This window comes from Lissotriton helveticus, assembly GCF_964261635.1.
Source record: "Lissotriton helveticus chromosome 1_1 unlocalized genomic scaffold, aLisHel1.1 SUPER_1_unloc_8, whole genome shotgun sequence".
Lineage (NCBI taxonomy): Eukaryota > Metazoa > Chordata > Amphibia > Caudata > Salamandridae > Lissotriton > Lissotriton helveticus.
Window position 1 is genome coordinate 3,008,032 of NW_027611725.1, and position 19,201 is coordinate 3,027,232.

The window sequence follows — 19,201 nt, forward strand, 5'->3', positions numbered from 1 at the left end:
GCTCAACGCGTTGGCCCGGTCACTTGCCAGCTGGCTAGTGGTCCCTGTGCCGACGAAATGACTAAGAAGACTCGTGAATCTGGTTGCTCCAGATCCACACCAGCTCCCCTGAAAAGGAGCCCCGACTCTGACCTTCCTGGTCCGAGTGAGAAGCAATCTTCTGATCCCGCGTGGATCGCTCTTGCCAAGGCTTGTTTGCTCCAAACTTGAAGCCGACTGCACCGACGGTGAGAGCCTGCGTGGGACAGATCGTGACCTGCTCCTGGACGTCGCAGATGCCCCAGAGCCCACGTGACAGCGGAGAGAAGCTCCTCGACGACCACCTGATTGCGCCCGACATTGCCTGGTTCCGTCCTGGTTCCACCCTGGTCACTGCTGAGTGACCCAGACTCTGTCCCCTCTGCTTTCAGGTACTCTTCGACTTGAGTCCACCCTTGGACTCCACCGGACACTTCATCTTTAACCCGCCTGCAGCCCTTTCAGCTCCAAGCACCAAGAGCCTGCGTGTCAGAACCCGACGCCACTTCGACCCTGTGCACCCACTTCCTGTGGGTGAGGTAACTTTGCTCCGCCGGTGTTCCCACACTGGTGCACACCTCTAGGGTCTGTGTGTTAAGTTTTGTTCCTCTAGGTTCAGCGGAAGTGTCCTTTAACTTTAACTTTACAACTTTTATGCACCATTGGTTAACATTGGTGCGTGCGTGCGCTTCCCGCACCTCTCCCGAATCCCGAGGGCCATTCCCGACTTCAGCATTGCTTGTCCTGACTGCTCCCAGCGATTCCCTAGGCCCTAGGCCTAACCACTGCTCGAGTGGCCTCTCTTATACCACTTGTTTAGTATATGGTTTGAGTGGCCCCCTGCCCTCATCCATAATTGTGCAACTTTGTATGTTTAAACAGTGCTTTTGATTTAACGCTTGTGCCCCTTTATTCATAAAGAATACTGGGGATTGTTTTTAGTAATAAACACATATATTTTTATAATATATACTTGTGTGGTGTCCTTTCATTTGATATTACAGGATTGTATGTGGTAAAACAGCTCGCTTAACACGACCTCTTAAGTTAAGCCTTTAGGCTGCTTAGTCCATGCTACCCCTAGGATAGCTTGTCTAATAAGGTTGACTTACAACCAGACACCATAAGGGATTGTTTGGTCAGGTAGTAGGTGGTTCCAGAATTGGAAACATCCCCTACCAGGCCAACTTCTCACATTGGTGAGCAGCGGTGCGGATTTGAGCTTGCTGTTGTTTTACCATTGCAATCTTTGTATCAAATTGAAAGATCACATCAAGTACCTCTAGGTACATATAAAATCAAAAGCTTAGCATATTAAGTTCTACTGAACTTAGTAGTTGTAGGTTGAAGGGATTAGCACACCCTGACTACAACTCACTAGTAAGGTACAGTAGGAAAACACTTAGTGTAGGTAGGTGCATCACTTACACCACACTAGAGTCATGTCTGACACAGGAAAAGCCTCAGGGTCTGCTCCTGTGACAGTTGACCTTACCCAGGCAACTTCCAGCTATGACAAACTAACCCGAAGGGACTTGATTGCCTTGTGCAAATCAAGAGGGTTAAAAAGGGGCAGAAGTCCCACCTGCCAAATCCTGATAGACATCCTAGAAAAGGATGACTTAGAGAAGGTGAATGGAATTCCCTTACAGTCAGGAAGTGGAGAGAAACCCCCTGTAACTGACACCCCTCAGGAGGAAGATGGAGAGGAGGGGGAGGAGGACTCAGATGTTGAGGACACCGAAGATCAGGATCAGAGGGGTAGCCAGGTCCTAGTTGCCAGGCTTAACCAGGCCAACTTAGACCTACTGGGAAATGGAGAGGGCCAGCACCTCCCCAGATCCCACAGTCTTATTCTCCCAGGCAACAGAAGAGTGAGATCTCCCTCAGGGGACTCTCATATTTCTAGTGCCTCCAGAGAATCTGAGAGAGGTATGACTGCCTCTCAAAAGACTGAGCATAGGGCCAGAATGAGGGCTGTCAGACTCCAAATAGAGAGGGAGGAGGTAGCCCTGGCTCAAGCTAAACTTACCTTGGCTCAAGCTAGATTTACCTTGGCAAGAGAGCAGAAATTAAGTGGCTTAGATGCCACTGGTGGCAGCAATTTTCCAAGAGAAAAAGACAGGGGCTATGACAATAGAAACCTGACAAAAATTGTGCCCCCCCTTAAAGAAGGGGATGACATCCACAAATGGATGACTGCTCTGGAGAGAGCCTGCATGGTACAGCAGGTTCCTCAAGATCAGTGGGCTGCAATTTTATGGTACTCCTTTTCTGAGAAAGGGAGGGACAGGCTCCTCACAGTTAGACCTGAGAATGACAAAAACAACTCTGTTTTGAAGAGTGCTCTTATTGAAGGGTTTGGCCTAACCACTGAGCAATACAGGTTGTTGTTCAGAGACACCCAAAAAGCACAGACTCAAGACTGGACTGATTTCGTTGAGTGTGCCACTAAGGCTTTGGAGGGTTGGTTGCAGGGAAGTAAAGTTTCAGACTATACAGGATTGTACAATCTTATAATGAGAGAACAGATCCTTAATAACTGTACAAACCAGCTGTTGCATCAATACCTTATTGACTCTGATCTGACCTCTCCCCAAGAATTGGGAAAGAAGGCGGACAAATGGGTCAGAACAAGGATTAAGCAGAAACCCCAGAACCAAGGTGGTGACCAGAAGAAAACAGACCAGAAGGGTGGTAATCAGAAAGATAAAGAAAAAGACCAGAAGTCTTCAGGCCCCCAAACTAATAGTAAGGAGGGTGGTTCCCAAAATGGAAACAAGAAGAAGAAGAACAAAGGTCCAAAGACACCTTGGTGTAATACCTGCAAATCAGTTTCACACTGGGGCAGTGAATGCACCAAGGCAAATCCAGTCCCCACCACTCCAGCTCCTAAAGCAACTGCAACCCCAAGTACAGTAAGCAGTGGTGGAACACAGTCCAAGGGTGTAGCTGGGTTGACCCTGGGTATTGAAGTAGGATCTGGCCTAGTCAGAATCCCTACACAGGCAGTTCTCCTGTATGATGTGGACATTGAGTTGCCCACTGCAGTAAGCCCCAGTAACCTGGGCAAATACAGACAGACTCCCTTAATTAATGAGAAACTGGCTCAAGCTTACAGGGACACATGTGCCAGTGTCACAATGGTGACACCTGACTTTGTGGACCCTGGACAGATTGTACTAGGTGAGAGCTACCTAGTAACCAATGCAAGCAACTCCACTACTTCCCATAGTGTGGCAGTTGTGAACTTCTCCTGGGGAGGGGTTGATGGCCTAAAGAAGGTTGTGGTGAGTGCAGACCTACCAGTAGACTGTCTGTTAGGAAATGACCTTGAAAGCTCAGCATGGTCAGAAGTGGAGTACAGGACTCATGCAGAAATGCTAGGGATTTCAGAGCATGTCCTTGCCATGACAAGGGCTCAGGCTAAGAAGTGCCTTCCTGAACCAGTGGTGGATCTTGAAACAATAGACCAGCCACAACCCAAGAGAAGGAGCAAGAGAGGAAAGGCTCAGCCTTCCACCTTGCCCCAGGTTGAGGATCAGGTTTCAGAGGAAACTGATTCTGCAGTCCAAGAGGAGACTGTCTCTGAGGAGCTTAAACCTGACCAGGTCGAGTTTCTGGGGACAGGGGGACCCTCAAGGGCAGACCTGAGGCAGGCTCAATTAGATTGCCCTTCCCTTGAACCCCTCAGACAGCAGGCTGCTGCTGAGGCTGCTGGGGATGCCCAAGGTACCCATACTGTGTATTGGGATGATGGACTCCTTTACTCAGAGGCTAGAGCCCCCAAGCCTGGCATGACCAGGAGGTTGGTTATACCTCTGCAGTTTAGGGGGTTCCTCCTTACCTTGGCCCATGATATTCCCCTTGCAGGACACTTAGGCCAGAACAAGACGTGGGACAGGCTTGTTTCACACTTTCACTGGCCTCACATGTCAGAGGATGTCAAGGAGTTTTGTCGCTCCTGTGTCACTTGCCAAGCCAGTGGTAAGTCAGGTGGCACAACAAAGGCCCCCCTAATACCACTACCTGTGGTGGGAGTTCCCTTTGAAAGAGTTGGAATTGATATTGTAGGTCCAATGGACCCCCAAACAGCTTCTGGGAACAGATTCATACTGGTGGTAGTGGATCATGCCACCAGGTATCCAGAGGCTATTCCCCTAAGGACCACCACAGCCCCTGTGGTGGCAAAGGCCCTCATTGCAGTTTTCTCAAGAGTGGGCTTTCCTAAGGAGGTACTATCAGATAGAGGCACAAATTTTATGTCTAGCTATCTGAAAGCAATGTGGAAGGAATGTGGAGTAAACTATAAGTTTACCACCCCATATCATCCACAATGCAATGGGCTTGTGGAGAGATTTAACAAGACCCTAAAAGGCATGATAAAAGGATTACCAGAGAAGCTCAGGCGGAAATGGGACATTCTTTTACCCTGCCTGCTCTTTGCTTACAGAGAGGTCCCACAGAAGGGGGTTGGCTACAGCCCTTTTGAACTTGTTGAACCTGTTTACAGACATGACAATAAGGCTTTTTCTCTGTTGAAGAAGTGTCTTGGGACCCACCCCCATTCTTGGAGTTTTGGGGCCCTGTGGAAGTCTTTTCTTTATTTTTATCCCCACCCTTATCTTGAGGCTTGGTAGACTCCTTCTTCTGGTTACTGTCCTGATTCTTATGCCTAATCCTGGTTCTGACCCACTTGTCTGCCTTCTTTCCCAATTCTTGGGGAGAGGTCAGATCAGAGTCCACCAGGTGCTGGTGTAAGAGCTGGTTCTGACAATTACTTAGGATCTGCTCCCTCATAATCAAATTATACAATCCTGTAAAGTCATGTTCTTTGCTGCCATGTAGCCAACCCTCCAGAGCCTTAGTTGCACAATCAACAAAATCAGTCCAGTCCTGAGTCTGTGTCTTCTGGGTGTCTCTGAACTTCAACCTGTACTGTTCAGTGGTTAAGCCAAACCCATCTATTAGGACACTCTTCAGGACTGTGAGAAGTTGGCCTGATAGGTGATGTTTCCAATTCTGGAACCACCGGTTATCAGACCAAACAATCCCTTATGGTGTCTGGTTGCAAGTCAACCTTATTAGACAAGCTATCCTAGGGGTAGCATGGACTAAGCAGCCTAAAGGCTTAACTTAAGAGGTCGTGTTAAGCGAGCTGTTTTACCACATACAATCCTGTAATATCAAATGAAAGGACACCACACAAGTATATATTATAAAAATATATGTATTTATTACTAAAAACAATCCCCAGTATTCTTTATGAATAAAGGGGCACAAGCGTTAAATCAAAAGCACAGTTTAAACATACAAAGTTGACAATTATGGATGAGGGCGGGGGGCCACTCAAACCATATACTAAACAAGTGGTATAAGAGATACCAATCGAACAGTGGTTAGGCCTAGGGTCTAGGGAATCGCTGGGAGCAGTCGGGACAAGCAGTGCTGAAGTCGGGAAAAGCCCGTGGGATTCGGGTGCAGTGCGGAAAGCGCACGCATGCACCAATGTTAACCAATGGTGCGTAAAAGTTGTAGAGTTAAAGTTTAAGGACACTTCCGCTGAACCTAGAGGAACAAAACTTAAGACACAGACCCTAGAGATGTGTACCAGTGTGGGAACACCGGCGGAGCAAAGTTACCTCACCCACAGGAAGCGGGTGCACAGGGTCGAAGTTGAGTCGGGTTTCGTCACGCAGGCTCTTGGTGCTTGAAGCTGAAAGGGCTGCAGGCGGGGTGAAAGAGAAGTGTCCGGTGGAGTCCAAGGGTGGACTCGAGTCGAAAAGTACCTGAAAGCAGAGGGGACAGAGTCTGGGTCACTCAGCAGTGACCAGGGTGGAACCAGGACGGAACCAGGCAATGTCGGGCGCAATCAGGTGGTCGTCGAGGAGCTTCTCTCCACTGTCACGTGGGCTCTGGGGCATCTGCGACGTCCAGGAGCGGGTCACGATCTGTCCCACGAGGGCTCTCACCGTCGGCGCAGTCGGCTTCAAGTTTGGAGCAAACAACACTTGGCAAGATCAATCCACGCGGAACCGGGAGATTGCTTCTCACTCGAACCAGGAGGGTCAGAGTGGGGGCTCCTTTTCAAGGGAGCTGGTGCAGATCTGGAGCAACCAGAGTTGCAGGTCAAATTTCAAAGTTCGTCGGTACAGGGGCCACTAGCCGGCTGGCAAGTGACCGGGCCAACGTGTTGAGCCAAATGGAGCAGAAGGGCTCCACGCAGCACTCGTCGAGTGTGGAGGGCTGAACTTCGGTGCAAGAGTGGCTCAGGGTTGGGGCTTCTCAAACCCCGGTGTACAGCTTCGAGGGTCACTCGTGGGCTGCACGGTCAGCGTCTTGTGGTCAATTCAAGATGGCATGCCCCACGCTTCTGGTCGCCTCCACGGGTCTCAGCTCTGCAGGGACTGTGGATCGGGCTGTTGGAAGGCAGGCAAGCTTGATCTCGTCGATCTCTGTCGCTTGAGTTCCGGCAGGAACTGCGACAAAGCAGACGTCGATGGCTGGATGGTGCCTGTTTGCACAGGGTGGTCACTCCTTGACCACAAGGGAGATTCTTCAGTCTTCTACGTTGAGTAGGATGTCGAAGGGTCCAGAGTTTCGTTTCTTATGTTTCATCAGGAAATCTGAAGTGCATTGGCACTGCTCCCAGTCTTATACTAATTTTGGGGGCTGGATTACCTGCTAGGTCCCCTCCTATGGGTGGGACCCAGGAAGTGGGTGGATACACCCCCTTCCTTTGATCCAGGCCACCCTGGCATGAGGGCTGGAGTGCCCCAGAACCGGTTTGGCCTGATTATACAAGGGGCAGCCTTGTGCGCCCCAGGCAGTGTCTGGTTTCTTTCAGACCTCCCTGCTACAATCCACTATCTCCTGTCTGGAGGGTGGTAACACCCCCCTGCGACAGGAAACCCTTTGTCCAGGCCCCATTTGGCTGAGTTTCGGTCAGCTTCAGGGGGTCAGACTCTTGTCTGTGGCAAAGGCATCCATTTTGTGGATCTAAGGTCCTTTTAGAAATTAACCGCATTTAAGTAAAGTAACATGTCTTACCCCTCTAGAGGGGTGGAATGCTATCCCCATCACCAGAACTGGCGAGGGGATAGTATTCCAAATCGTATTACACCTTACACGACATGTTTTGATAAAGCCAAACCAGAGTTGCTATATAACCGCAAGGATTATAATGCACTTAAGAGTATATGGTATGGCATTATCCTGAAACAGCTTAGGGAGTTGTTCCCGACAGCTGCAGACAGGCTCAGCTCATGCTAGAGCTCCATCTCACATTAAACCACGCACTCTGCCTCCAGGATTGATGAGGCCTTCCAAAGGAGTGGCTCACAGGTTTATATGTGTCCAGATATAGGTTTAGATATAGGTATACTATATCTAAGTAAGGGGTGATTACACCACCTTACCCCAGCTGAGTGATCAGCCAGTTGTGTCAATTTAAGAACCAGCCAGGGGTGGCAAAATATATGCTGCAGCCCCTGGTAGGCCTTGGTGGCCCCTATGCCCTGGGCACCTATAGTGCATTATACAGGGGCTGACAAGGAGTCCATTTCCAATTGTGGTATGTACCTAGGGTACATGGAATCCATTTTACAGAGAGAGCAGATGGCCTGGGGCCCTGATTAGCAGGGAACCAGGTCAACTAAGTCAAAAAACCAGCTAAACACAGGCAAAAAATCTGGGGTAACCATAGTCAGGTAGCCACCTTCCTACAAGGACTTTGTAATTGTTTGCATCCTCATGTCTAACAGTGAGGAGCTTATCTCTCCCTTTCTCTGAAAAGGAGTACCATAAGATTGCTGCCCACTGTTCCTCAGGAACCTGCTGTACCATGCAGGCTCTCTCAAGAGCAGTTATCCACTTGTGGATGTCATCCCCTTCCTTGTAGGGGGGCACAATCTTTGTCAGGTTGCTACTATCATAGGACCTGGGTTTCTCTTTAGGAATATTGCTGCCACCAGTGGCATCTAAGCCACACAATTTTTGCTCTCTTGCCAAGGCAAGTCTAGCTTGAGCCAAGGCTACCTCCTCCCTCTCTATTTGGAGTTTGACAGCCCTCCTTCTGGACCTATGCTCTATCTTCTGAGAGGCAGTCATACCTCTCTGAGATTCTCTTGAGGCACTAGAAATATGAGAGTCCCCTGAGGGAGATCTCACTCTTCTGTTGCCTGGGAGAATGATATGGTGGGATCTGGGGAGGTGCTGGCCCTCTCCATTTCCCAGTAGGTCTAAGTTGGCCTGGTTAAGCCTGGCAACTAGGACCTGGCTACCCCTCTGATCCTGATCTTCTGGGTCCTCTACATCTGAGTCCTCCTCCTCCTCTTCTTCCTCCTCTTCTCCTTCCTCTGGAGGGGTATCAGTTACAGGGGGGTTCACTCCATCTCCTGACTCTAAGGGAACTTCATTCGCCTTCTCTAAGTCATCCTGTTCTAGAATGGCTATCAGGATAGGACATGTGGGACTTCTGCCCCTTTTTAACCCTCTTGATATGCACAAGGCAATCAAGTCCTTTCGGGTTAATTTGTCATAGCTGGAAGTTGCCTTGGTAAGGTCAACTGTCACAGGAGCAGACCCTGAGGCTTTTCCTGTGTCAGACATGACTACTAGTGAGGTGTAAGTGGTGCACTTACCTACACTAAGTGTTTTCCTACTGTACCTTGCTAGTGAGTTGTAGTCAGGGTGTGCTAATCCCTTTAATCTACAACTACTAAGTTCAGTAGAACTTAAATATGCTAAGCTTTTGATTTATATGTACCTTGAGGTACTTGATGTGATCTTTCAATTTGATAAAAGATTGCAATGGTAAAACAACAGCAAGCTCAAATCCCACCGCTGCCACCAATGTTAGAAGTTGGCCTGATAGGTGATGTTTCCAATTCTGGAACCACCGGTTATCAGACCAAACAATCCCTTATGGTGTCTGGTTGTAAGTCAACCTTGTTAGACAAGCTATCCTAGGGGTAGCATGGACTCAGCAGCCTAAAGGCTTAACTTAAGAGGTCGTGTTAAGCGAGCTGTTTTACCACATACAATCCTGTAATATCAAATGAAAGGACACCACACAAGTATATATTATAAAAATATATGTATTTATTACTAAAAACAATCCCCAGTATTCTTTATGAATAAAGGGGCACAAGCGTTAAATCAAAAGCACAGTTTAAACATACAAAGTTGCACAATTATGGATGAGGGCGGGGGGCCACTCTAACCATATACTAAACAAGTGGTATAAGAGATACCAATCGAACAGTGGTTAGGCCTAGGGCCTAGTGAATCGCTGGGAGCAGTCGAGACAAGCAATGCTGAAGTCGGGAGAGGCCCACGGGATTCGGGAGCAGTGCGGAAAGCGCACGCGTGCACCAATGTTAACCAATGGTGCGTAAAAGTTGTAAAGTTAAAGTTTAAGGACACTTCCGCTGAACCTAGAGGAACAAAACTTAAGACACAGACCCTAGAGATGTGTACCAGTGTGGGAACACCGGCGGAGCAAAGTTACCTCACCCACAGGAAGCGGGTGCACAGGGTCGAAGTTGAGTCGGGTTTCGTCACGCAGGCTCTTGGTGCTTGGAGCTGAAAGGGCTGCAGGCGGGGTGAAAGAGAAGTGTCCGGTGGAGTCCAAGGGTGGACTCGAGTCGAAAAGTACCTGAAAGCAGAGGGGACAGAGTCTGGGTCACTCAGCAGTGACCAGGGTGGAACCAGGACGGAACCAGGCAATGTCGGGCGCAATCAGGTGGTCGTCGAGGAGCTTCTCTCCGCTGTCACGTGGGCTCTGGGGCATCTGCGACGTCCAGGAGCGGGTCACGATCTGTCCCACAAGGGCTCTCACCGTCGGCGCAGTCGGCTTCAAGTTTGGAGCAAACAACACTTGGCAAGAGCAATCCATGCGGAACCGGGAGATTGCTTCTCACTTGAACCAGGAGGGTCAGAGTGGGGGCTCCTTTTCAGGGGAGCTGGTGCAGATCTGGAGCAACCAGATTTGCAGGTCGAATTTCAAAGTTCGTCGGTACAGGGGCCACTAGCCGGCTGGCAAGTGACCGGGCCAACGCGTTGAGCCAAATGGAGCAGAAGGGCCCCACGCAGCACTCGTCGAGTGTGGAGGGCTGAACTTCAGTGCAAGAGTGGCTCAGGGTTGGGGCTTCTCAAACCCCGGTGTACAGCTTCGAGGGTCACTCACGGGCTGCACGGTCAGCGTCTCGTGGTCAATTAAAGATGGCGTGCCCCACGCTTCCGGTCGCCTCCACGGGTCTCTGCTCTGCAGGGACTGTGGATCGGGCTGTTGGAAGGCAGGCAAGCTTGATCTCGTCGATCTCTGTCGCTCGGGTTCCGGCGGGAACTGCGACAAAGCAGATGTCGATGGCTGGATGGTGCCTGTTTGCACAGGGTGGTCACTCCTTGACCACAAGGGAGATTCTTCAGTCTTCTACGTTGAGTAGGATGTCGAAGGGTCCAGAGTTTCGTTTCTTATGTTTCATCAGGAAATCTAAAGTGCATTGGCACTGCTCCCAGTCTTATACTAATTTGGGGGGCTGGATTACCTGCTAGGTCCCCTCCTATGGGTGGGACCCAGGAAGTGGGTGGATACACCCCCTTCCTTTGATCCAGGCCGCCCTGGCACGAGGGCTGGAGTGCCCCAGAACTGGTTTGACCGGATTATGCAAGGGGCAGCCTTGTGCGCCCCAAGCAGTGTCTGGTTTCTTTCAAACCTCCCTGCTACAATCCACTATCTCCTGTCTGGAGGGTGGTAACACCCCCCTGCGACAGGAAACCCTTTGTCCAGGCCCCATTTGGCTGAGTTTCGGTCAGCTGCAGGGGGTCAGACTCTTGTCTGTGGCAGAGGCATCCATTTTGTGGATCTAAGGTCCTTTTAGAAATTAACCGCATTTAAGTAAAGTAACATGTCTTACCCCTCTAGAGGGGTGGAATGCTATCCCCGTCGCCAGAACACCTTACACAACATGTTTTGATAAAGCCAAACCAGAGTTGCTATATAACCGCGAGGATTATAAGGCACTTAAGAGTATATGGTATGGCATTATCCTGAAACAGCTTAGGGAGTTGTTCCCGACAGCTGCAGACAGGCTCAGCTCATGCTAGAGCTCCATCTCACATTAAACCACGCACTCTGCCTCCAGGATTGATGAGGCCTTCCATAGGAGTGGCTCACAGGTTTATATGTGTCCAGATATAGGTTTAGATATAGGTATACTATATCTAAGTAAGGGGTGATTACACCACCTTACCCCAGCTGAGTGATCAGCCAGTTGTGTAAATTTAAGAACCAGCCAGGGGTGGCAAAAGATATGCTGCAGCCCCTGGTAGGCCTTGGTGGCTCCTATGCCCTGGGCACCTATAGTGCATTATACAGGGGCTGACAAGGAGTCCATTTTCAATTGTGGTATGTACCTAGGGTACATGGAATCCATTTTACAGAGAGAGCAGATGGCCTGGGGCCCTGATTAGCAGGGAACCAGGTCAACTAAGTCAAAAAACCAGCTAAACACAGGCAACAAATCTGGGGTAACCATAGTCAGGTAGCCACCTTCCTACAGTGTCTAGTGGGGAAGTACCACTTCTAGACATGGCTGTACGTGTGCTGTTATGTTATGTTATGTTGTTATGTTAAGTAGCTTTTATATAGCGTACGGCTACATCCAGCAATTTGGCTGCAACAGGGTCGTCCGCCGTGTCAAGGTGGAAGTTGAAATCACCGGCCACAACACAATGCTGTGTGGTCAGCGCCAGCTCAGAGACGGCTGTCTGCAGATCCTCCAAAAAGGAACCCACCGGGCCTGGTGGTCTATAAACCAACAACCCCTTCAAGGCCTGACCTGGGGACAGTCTGAGCGTGAAGGCGAGCGACTCGGCATTCCCAATGGAGTTCAGGGGAAGCACCGAGCAGGAGACGCTCTTTTTCACCACAACCGCCACTCCCCCTCCCCTGCCCTTAACTCTGTCCTGCCGGAAGATATTGTACGCAGGAGGAATGGCTGAGAAGACGTCCGGATTGGAAGCCTCTCCCAGCCAAGTTTCGGTCAGTAGCAAGCACAGGGGATTTTCCCTGACCAGAAGATCGTAAATGTGCAGGGCGTGGCGCCCTACCGACCTCGTGTTCAGCAGCAGGCAAAGATGCTTCACGCCAGCTGTTGCCGGGTGAGGAACCGTAGCACAAATCCAGGAAGGCGTCCAACCACAGCCCGGACAGCGTCGTTTGCCCCTAAACCGCCCCGGGAAAATGGAGCGGCAAGAGCTAGAATGGCCCCGCATGTCCCGCAATGACGCAGAGGAATAGCAAATCATCTCAGCCAGAGTATTGCCGGACCGGGGTCCCCCGCCGCCCCGACGCCTCCGGGACGCTGACGGGCGCAGACGGGCAGGACTCCAGCACGACTCAGGCTAAGCGAGGGCGTCCACCTGCGCGTCACGCTGCGCGTGAGGGAGCGACTTTAAGTAGGCGCTCCAATCAAGCCTGAGCGTGCGAGTCCGCTCCAAGATGGCGGCCGCCGCTGGCTGAAGTAGCCCAAACAAAGATGGCGCCCAAAATGACCCCCAGGACCCGGACCCACCAAAGTGGTGGTGCTTGGCAGGCAGAAAATGCCGTTTTTAAGGTGCAGGTAAGGGGAGAAGGGGGCGCTGGCAGCAAGCAGGCAGGCTAAAATCAGGGAAGAATGAAACAGAAAAACGAACCCAAATGCAAAACAGGATGTTTTAAAAAGTACTCGGCGCTAGTAGCAGCGCGAGCGCGGCGAAGTGGTAGATGGTCTAACCAGCACCACGCTAGAGCCCGCCTTAAGTAGGCGCTCCAATCAAGCCTGAGCGTGCGAGTCCGCTCCAAGATGGCGGCCGCCGCTGGCTGAAGTAGCCCAAACAAATATGGCGCCCAAAATGACCCCCAGGACCCGGACCCACCAAAGTGGTGGTGCTTGGCAGGCAGAAAATGCCGTTTTTAAGGTGCAGGTAAGGGGAGAAGGGGGCGCTGGCAGCAAGCAGGCAGGCTAAAATCAGGGAAGAATGAAACAGAAAAACGAACCCAAATGCAAAACAGGAAGTTTTAAAAAGTACTCGGCGCTAGTAGCAGCGCGAGCGCGGCGAAGTGGTAGATGGTCTAACCAGCACCACGCTAGAGCCCGCCTTCAGTAGGCGCTCCAATCAAGCCTGAGCGTGCGAGTCCGCTCCAAGATGGCGGCCGCCGCTGGCTGAAGTAGCCCAAACAAAGATGGCGCCCAAAATGACCCCCAGGACCCGGACCCACCAAAGTGGTGGTGCTTGGCAGGCAGAAAATGCCGTTTTTAAGGTGCAGGTAAGGGGAGAAGGGGGCGCTGGCAGCAAGCAGGCAGGCTAAAATCAGGGAAGAATGAAACAGAAAAACGAACCCAAATGCAAAACAGGAAGTTTTAAAAAGTACTCGGCGCTAGTAGCAGCGCTAGTAGCAGCGCCAGCGCGGCGAAGTGGTAGATGGCTGTGAGGGTGCTGGTGTGTGATTGGCTGGAGTTGGCTGGGATACCAGGATCCAGGATGTCTGGATGGGTCTGCCCAGTGGTGAGTGCTCAGATCAGCATGCTGATGTGAGGGGAGGGCTGCACCTGGTTCCTGATGGGGCTGGGCTTTCCCCACACAATGCTGGCCCCGCCCCCTGTGGTGCGTCTAACGACCCTAGCCCTGCCAGTGAATAGAGTGAGGTGATGAGCACATCAAGGGTGCTCCAAAACCAGCTGTGACTGTTTTCTCCCCCACCCTGCACCTACAGACAAAGGAATGTGGTGCATAAAAATGGGGCTGTGTCGCCACACAAACTGTTCTCTGCCAGGATCCTGCCTGAGGGGGCTGCTGCTGTTGCTGGGGCCAGGAAGACCGCCACTTGGATTATCTCCCTGCCTGGAGACCCAGTGAGCTGGCTCTGGGCCCAGCCTTGCCCCCTGCCTGCTTTAAGGAACTTTGCTGTGCCCCTAGCGCTTGGGAGCGCTGTGCCTGCACCCCTAGCGCTGAGAGCGCTGCGAATCGTCTTTGAGCGCTGGGAGCGCTTTACTTTCCCTTTTCGTGGCTGCCCACGCCACTTTTTGCCGATTTGACAGTCCCCTGGCAGGTGCCCACCCTGCCAAGGACCTTGTGCTTTACCCTGTCACGAGCGCTTTGGGAGCGCTTTATTGAGCTTAAGGCCGGTGCCCACCCGGCATTGCCCTGTGAAGTTTTCCCCGTCGCCGCCCGGCCGTACAGGAAGTCAGGCAGGCCGTGACCTCATTCCCCAGGCCGCGCTCTGATTGGCTGCCAGCCCGGGACAGGAAGGAGGGAGCCGGAAGCTACCGGGAGCCGACCCTGGGATCCGGTGCACTCACCCAGGAGAGAGAGAAGCCTTCTGTCCAGCAGCGGGGCAACCGTGGTGTGGGGAGAGCCCCGCAGCTGCCGAGGAATAGAAGGAGCCTGGAGACCCTGGGAGCGCCCACCAGAAACCGGGTAAGTGGGGCTCGGTGTTCCCGTCTAGGGAGGAGGGCGTCGGGGCACATTGCCGGCGCCCGCCCTCCCCTCCAGTACCAGGGCTTTGTTGTCAAAGAGCCTGAGAGGCCCCGGGGGGGCCTCCCTGCAGATTTGAGCCCCGGGCGGGCTCCTACGTTACTGGGGCATTTCTTCAGGGCCGCGAGAGGCTCTGGGTGGCATCATTTCCTTTCGAGTCCCCCGAAGAGGGACTCCAACGCCCAGAGCCATTTGTTCTCTTGAGTCCCGGAGGGACTCCAACGGCCGTATTTTGTGTATGAGCCTGAAAGGCTCAAGGGGGCATTTTGATTTACTGAGAGCCCACGAGGGGCTCAGGCGCCACAACTATCTTTGAGAGCCCAGAGATTCTCAGGGGCCATTTGTTTATTCAGAGCCCAGCGAGGCTCCAAAAAGGGGACAGTCATTTCTACAGAGCCTGTGACACTCAGTAACACCAGCAAGTAGCAAACACAGTAAAACATTTTGGCCTGTATCTTTCCGCCGTCTTTGTAAGCCTGTGACACTGTGAGTTTCAGGAATTCCACAAGCAGCACTATAGGTGGACTCACTACTAGTACATACATAGTCAGATAGTACTAAAAAATGCCTTTTTACTTTTTTCTCTTGTTTTGCAAAAGAAATTACTGGTACGTGAACTTGTGGTAGCCGCCATAATGGCAGCTCACTCAGCTTTAACCCAAGAAATACAGACACAGGCCATGATGATGCAGACTCGCAGTACTTTAAGCAGTACATGCAGGTGGGAATAGGAATGTCTTACTTTTCTATAGGGGTGGCACTGCCACTGGCCATACTTCATCCACTCAGCGTCTGCGCTACTACATCATACACCTCTGCTATCGACGAGGAGGATAAAGAAGATAACATCCAGGCTTACAAAGTACGTCTATGATTCTTCTTAATGTCTCAAATGTACCAAAATTTATTTTTGTTAACAACCAACTTACACCCTTTTCATTATATTTTGGAAACCGCTGTATTCTTTCTTATGTTGAATTGCATTCAACAAAACCATTTTTTACAGTCATAAATAAATATTAAGACTCGCTCGTCCTTCGTTTCACTCTTCTTTAGCTTTTCGTTCTTCACATCCCTAAACTACATCTGATCTGATATGACTTGGCTTTAAAATAAAAATTGGCCAGCTGAGTTCAAGTGAAATAGAGGGGACCATTGGTTACCAGAGAAGTACAGCCACTAATGCTATTACAAGTCAAGGTTGACTGTCTTCTCCGTGATAGCCCAAAAAGTAGTTATAAATTAGTAAATGTTCTTGACAGTACAGTGTACTTATACTAGTGTACTGTGTACTACTGTACAGTACATCATACACTCCTTTACGAGCCTACTCAAAAAAAATATAATAAGTAAGTAGTATAATAACTTACCACCATCCGCCGCCGCTGAGCCTTCCCCCCCAGCTCCTCCTGTTGGCACCGCCGCATCCAGAGTGGACCCCTCCGCACTGCTGGCCCCAGCACGGATGGTCATCTGTGCCGCATCAGATGTTGTGACGTCTAGGAAAAACATGTCATATTTTCAGATGCCATACACAACCCCCTATTTTGTCTCGTAATGGAAGGAAATGTTACATAACACATTTTGTATTACTGGGATTGAAAAAATGTTACGGTTTTGGGGAGGGTGTTAACCTTTTAGATGCTTATTCCATTAAATGCTACACTTCTTCTTTTGACAACTGATTAATGCTTGCTTAACGTGCACCATTTTTCTCATTACAGAAAGAAGATTCCATTGCCCTTCAGCCAGACGATTCACCAACTACTACTGAGTCACCACCAGCAGTACTTAAGTACTTTAAAGAAGGTGGGGGCTCACACACAGTTATTCTACTAATTTCCTGTGTCTGTTAGTGTTAACTATTTTTAAGTTTGAGTCATACTAATTTCATTCATGGGAATGTTGTTTAAAGTAAACTTTAACGTCATCTTCATCCATAAGAATACTACGCTATTAAAAATAAAGAAATAATGTTTTCATTTCTCAATTGAAAATAAAAATTAAAAACTAACAAACACTGTGTGGTTTTTGTTCACGAGTGAGTGAGCGGAATGGTTTGAACTACTGCACTTGGCAGTCATGTTTCAGTAACTCAGATAGGCCAGGACTCGGAGGTAGTCTCTCTTCTTCTGTTCTTCTGGGTCGTAAAATCATTGGTCAGACATTCTAGATAGTCGGTCAGGGGAATGGGGGTTCAACTTCTGTTCGGACTGAGGTATGTCGAAAGTCGAACTGCACCTATCATCAACAATGTCCTATTTATCTTGTTCATACTTCTTTGTGTGAAGAATAGTCCCTGAAACAGTAGCGGTATGGGATGTGCTCCTCTCAAATCAAAAAGGCAACTGCTACCTTTTACTTGGTGTAAACAATGACATTTTGTTGTTGGAAATTGTCAAAGCACTTACATTAAGAAGACTGGAATAGACAGCAAGGGCAACCCAGAGGACTGCACTCAGTGCCTAGAGCTATTGCTGTATCAGAGTTTTGTTTCACACCGTTTGCCGAATGGACAAGCTTAGCTACCTACACAGACCGACTCATAATTGTAAATAGTAGTAGCACAGAGAGTGATGGTAGAGGCAAGATAAGAATGTAGAAAGTAGTCCACATTAGAAGAAGATCAAAGACTATTTTGTAAAACATAGAATTATTAGGAACCAGTTTGTAATGAATAGGAGCTGTAAAAGTTAGGGAAGTATAAGTATTAATATAACAATAGATCAACTTACTGGGGCCAGCAGAAGAGCCTGCAAGGGACTGCTCCTGTTCACCTTCTGCCACCGGAGTCTCTGTCGCCGTCGCCTTGCCCCTGGGAGGTCCTGGTGATCATGAAATAATGAAACACAACATGGATGATTGTTTTTTGGGAAATATTTGATTTCTTTGTACTCAATCTAAAATTATGTCAGGGAAACAAATTGCATCTGATCTGGTCAAGTCCCCCATTCACACCTTCATTCATACTACCGTGCTTCCCATTAGACTCACAGACATTCCGCACCCCGCTCCAGATAGGGGCGGTGCCAGAGTTCTTGGAGCGAAAGGCAAAATTCAATTTGCCTGCAAAGAGAACCCCAGGAATTGCTATTAAAAGTTGTTTACTGCAACTACACGGAACCTCATAAGGCCTTCCCACACCTTATGGAAAGCTCCGTCCCCCCCCACCTCAAAGTGCATCTCTCTGGTGGTCTGCGAGGTGCTGCCTGTTTTCTCCCACTGAACAACCAAACAACACATGGCAGAGGCCTTGAGAGGCAGAACTGCCAAGGCCATCCTGTGAGTCTGATGTTAGCTCAGTGCCCCCAAGTCCCCCATTCACACCTTCATTCATACTACCGTGCTTCCCATTAGACCCACAGACATTCCGCACCCAGCTCCAGATAGGGGCGGTGCCAACGTTCCTGGCGCTCAAGGCAAAATTCAATTCACCTGCAAAGAGAACCCCAGGAATTGCTATTAAAAGCTGTTTACTGCAACGACAAGGAACCTCATAAGCCCTTACCACACCTTATGGAAGGCTCCGCCCCCACCTCAAAGTGCATCTCTCTGGCGGTCTGCGAGGTGCTGCCTGTTTTCTCCCACTGAACAACCAAACAACACATGGCAGAGGCCTTGAGAGGCAGAACTGCCGCGGCCATCCTGTGAGTCTGATGTTAGCTCAGTGCCCCCAAGTCCCCCATTCACACCTTCATTCATACTACCGTGCTTCCCATTAGACCCACAGACATTCCGCACCCAGCTCCAGATAGGGGCGGTGCCAAAGTTCCTGGCGCTCAAGGCAAAATTCAATTCACCTGCAAAGAGAACCCCAGGAATTGCTATTAAAAGCTGTTTACTGCAACGACAAGGAACCTCATAAGCCCTTACCACACCTTATGGAAGGCTCCGCCCCCACCTCAAAGTGCATCTCTCTGGCGGTCTGCGAGGTGCTGCCTGTTTTCTCCCACTGAACGACCAAACAACACATGGCAGAGGCCACGAGAAGCAAAACTGCCGCGGCCATCCTGTGAGTCTGATGTTAGCTCGGTGCCCCCAAGTCCCCCATTCACCCCTCTTTCACACCATTCATAGCCCAGTCCACAGACTGCACACACACTGCAGGCATCCCCGACTATGCCTCTATATATAGCAAAGAGGTGAATGATGTCATAAAGCCTGCGAGACCCAGGGGTGTGATGTAGTACATGATGTCACAAACCTGCCAGGGTCAGGGGTGTGGTGTAGGAGATGACATCACAACCGATTGATGGGAAATGCTGATAACACTCAAGGCTGCCTTTGGGGACCAGTGATACATTATGTTGGTAGATATAGGTCCATCTTTCGCATAACATCACGGAAGCAGAAGATTGAGCGAAGGAAGTCAGTTACAATAATCGAATTATTAAGGTTTCCTGTTTTCTCTTTATTGCATACATGTTAACAGAATCTGTAAAGGCGATGGTGAGATGGGCCTAGTGTACTGCACAGGAATGCACAGCTTGTCATTCTGTTTCTTCCTATCTGCTCTGCCCATTTCACAGGTGTGATTCAGGTATTCAAATGGCAGGGTGGCATCTAAGGGTTAGAAGACACCTTACATCAGTCTTCTGCACTGACTAGCAGAGCCTGGCAGCGGTCTTATGGCTGGGCTCTGAGTCTTCGTCTGTGTTAGCCT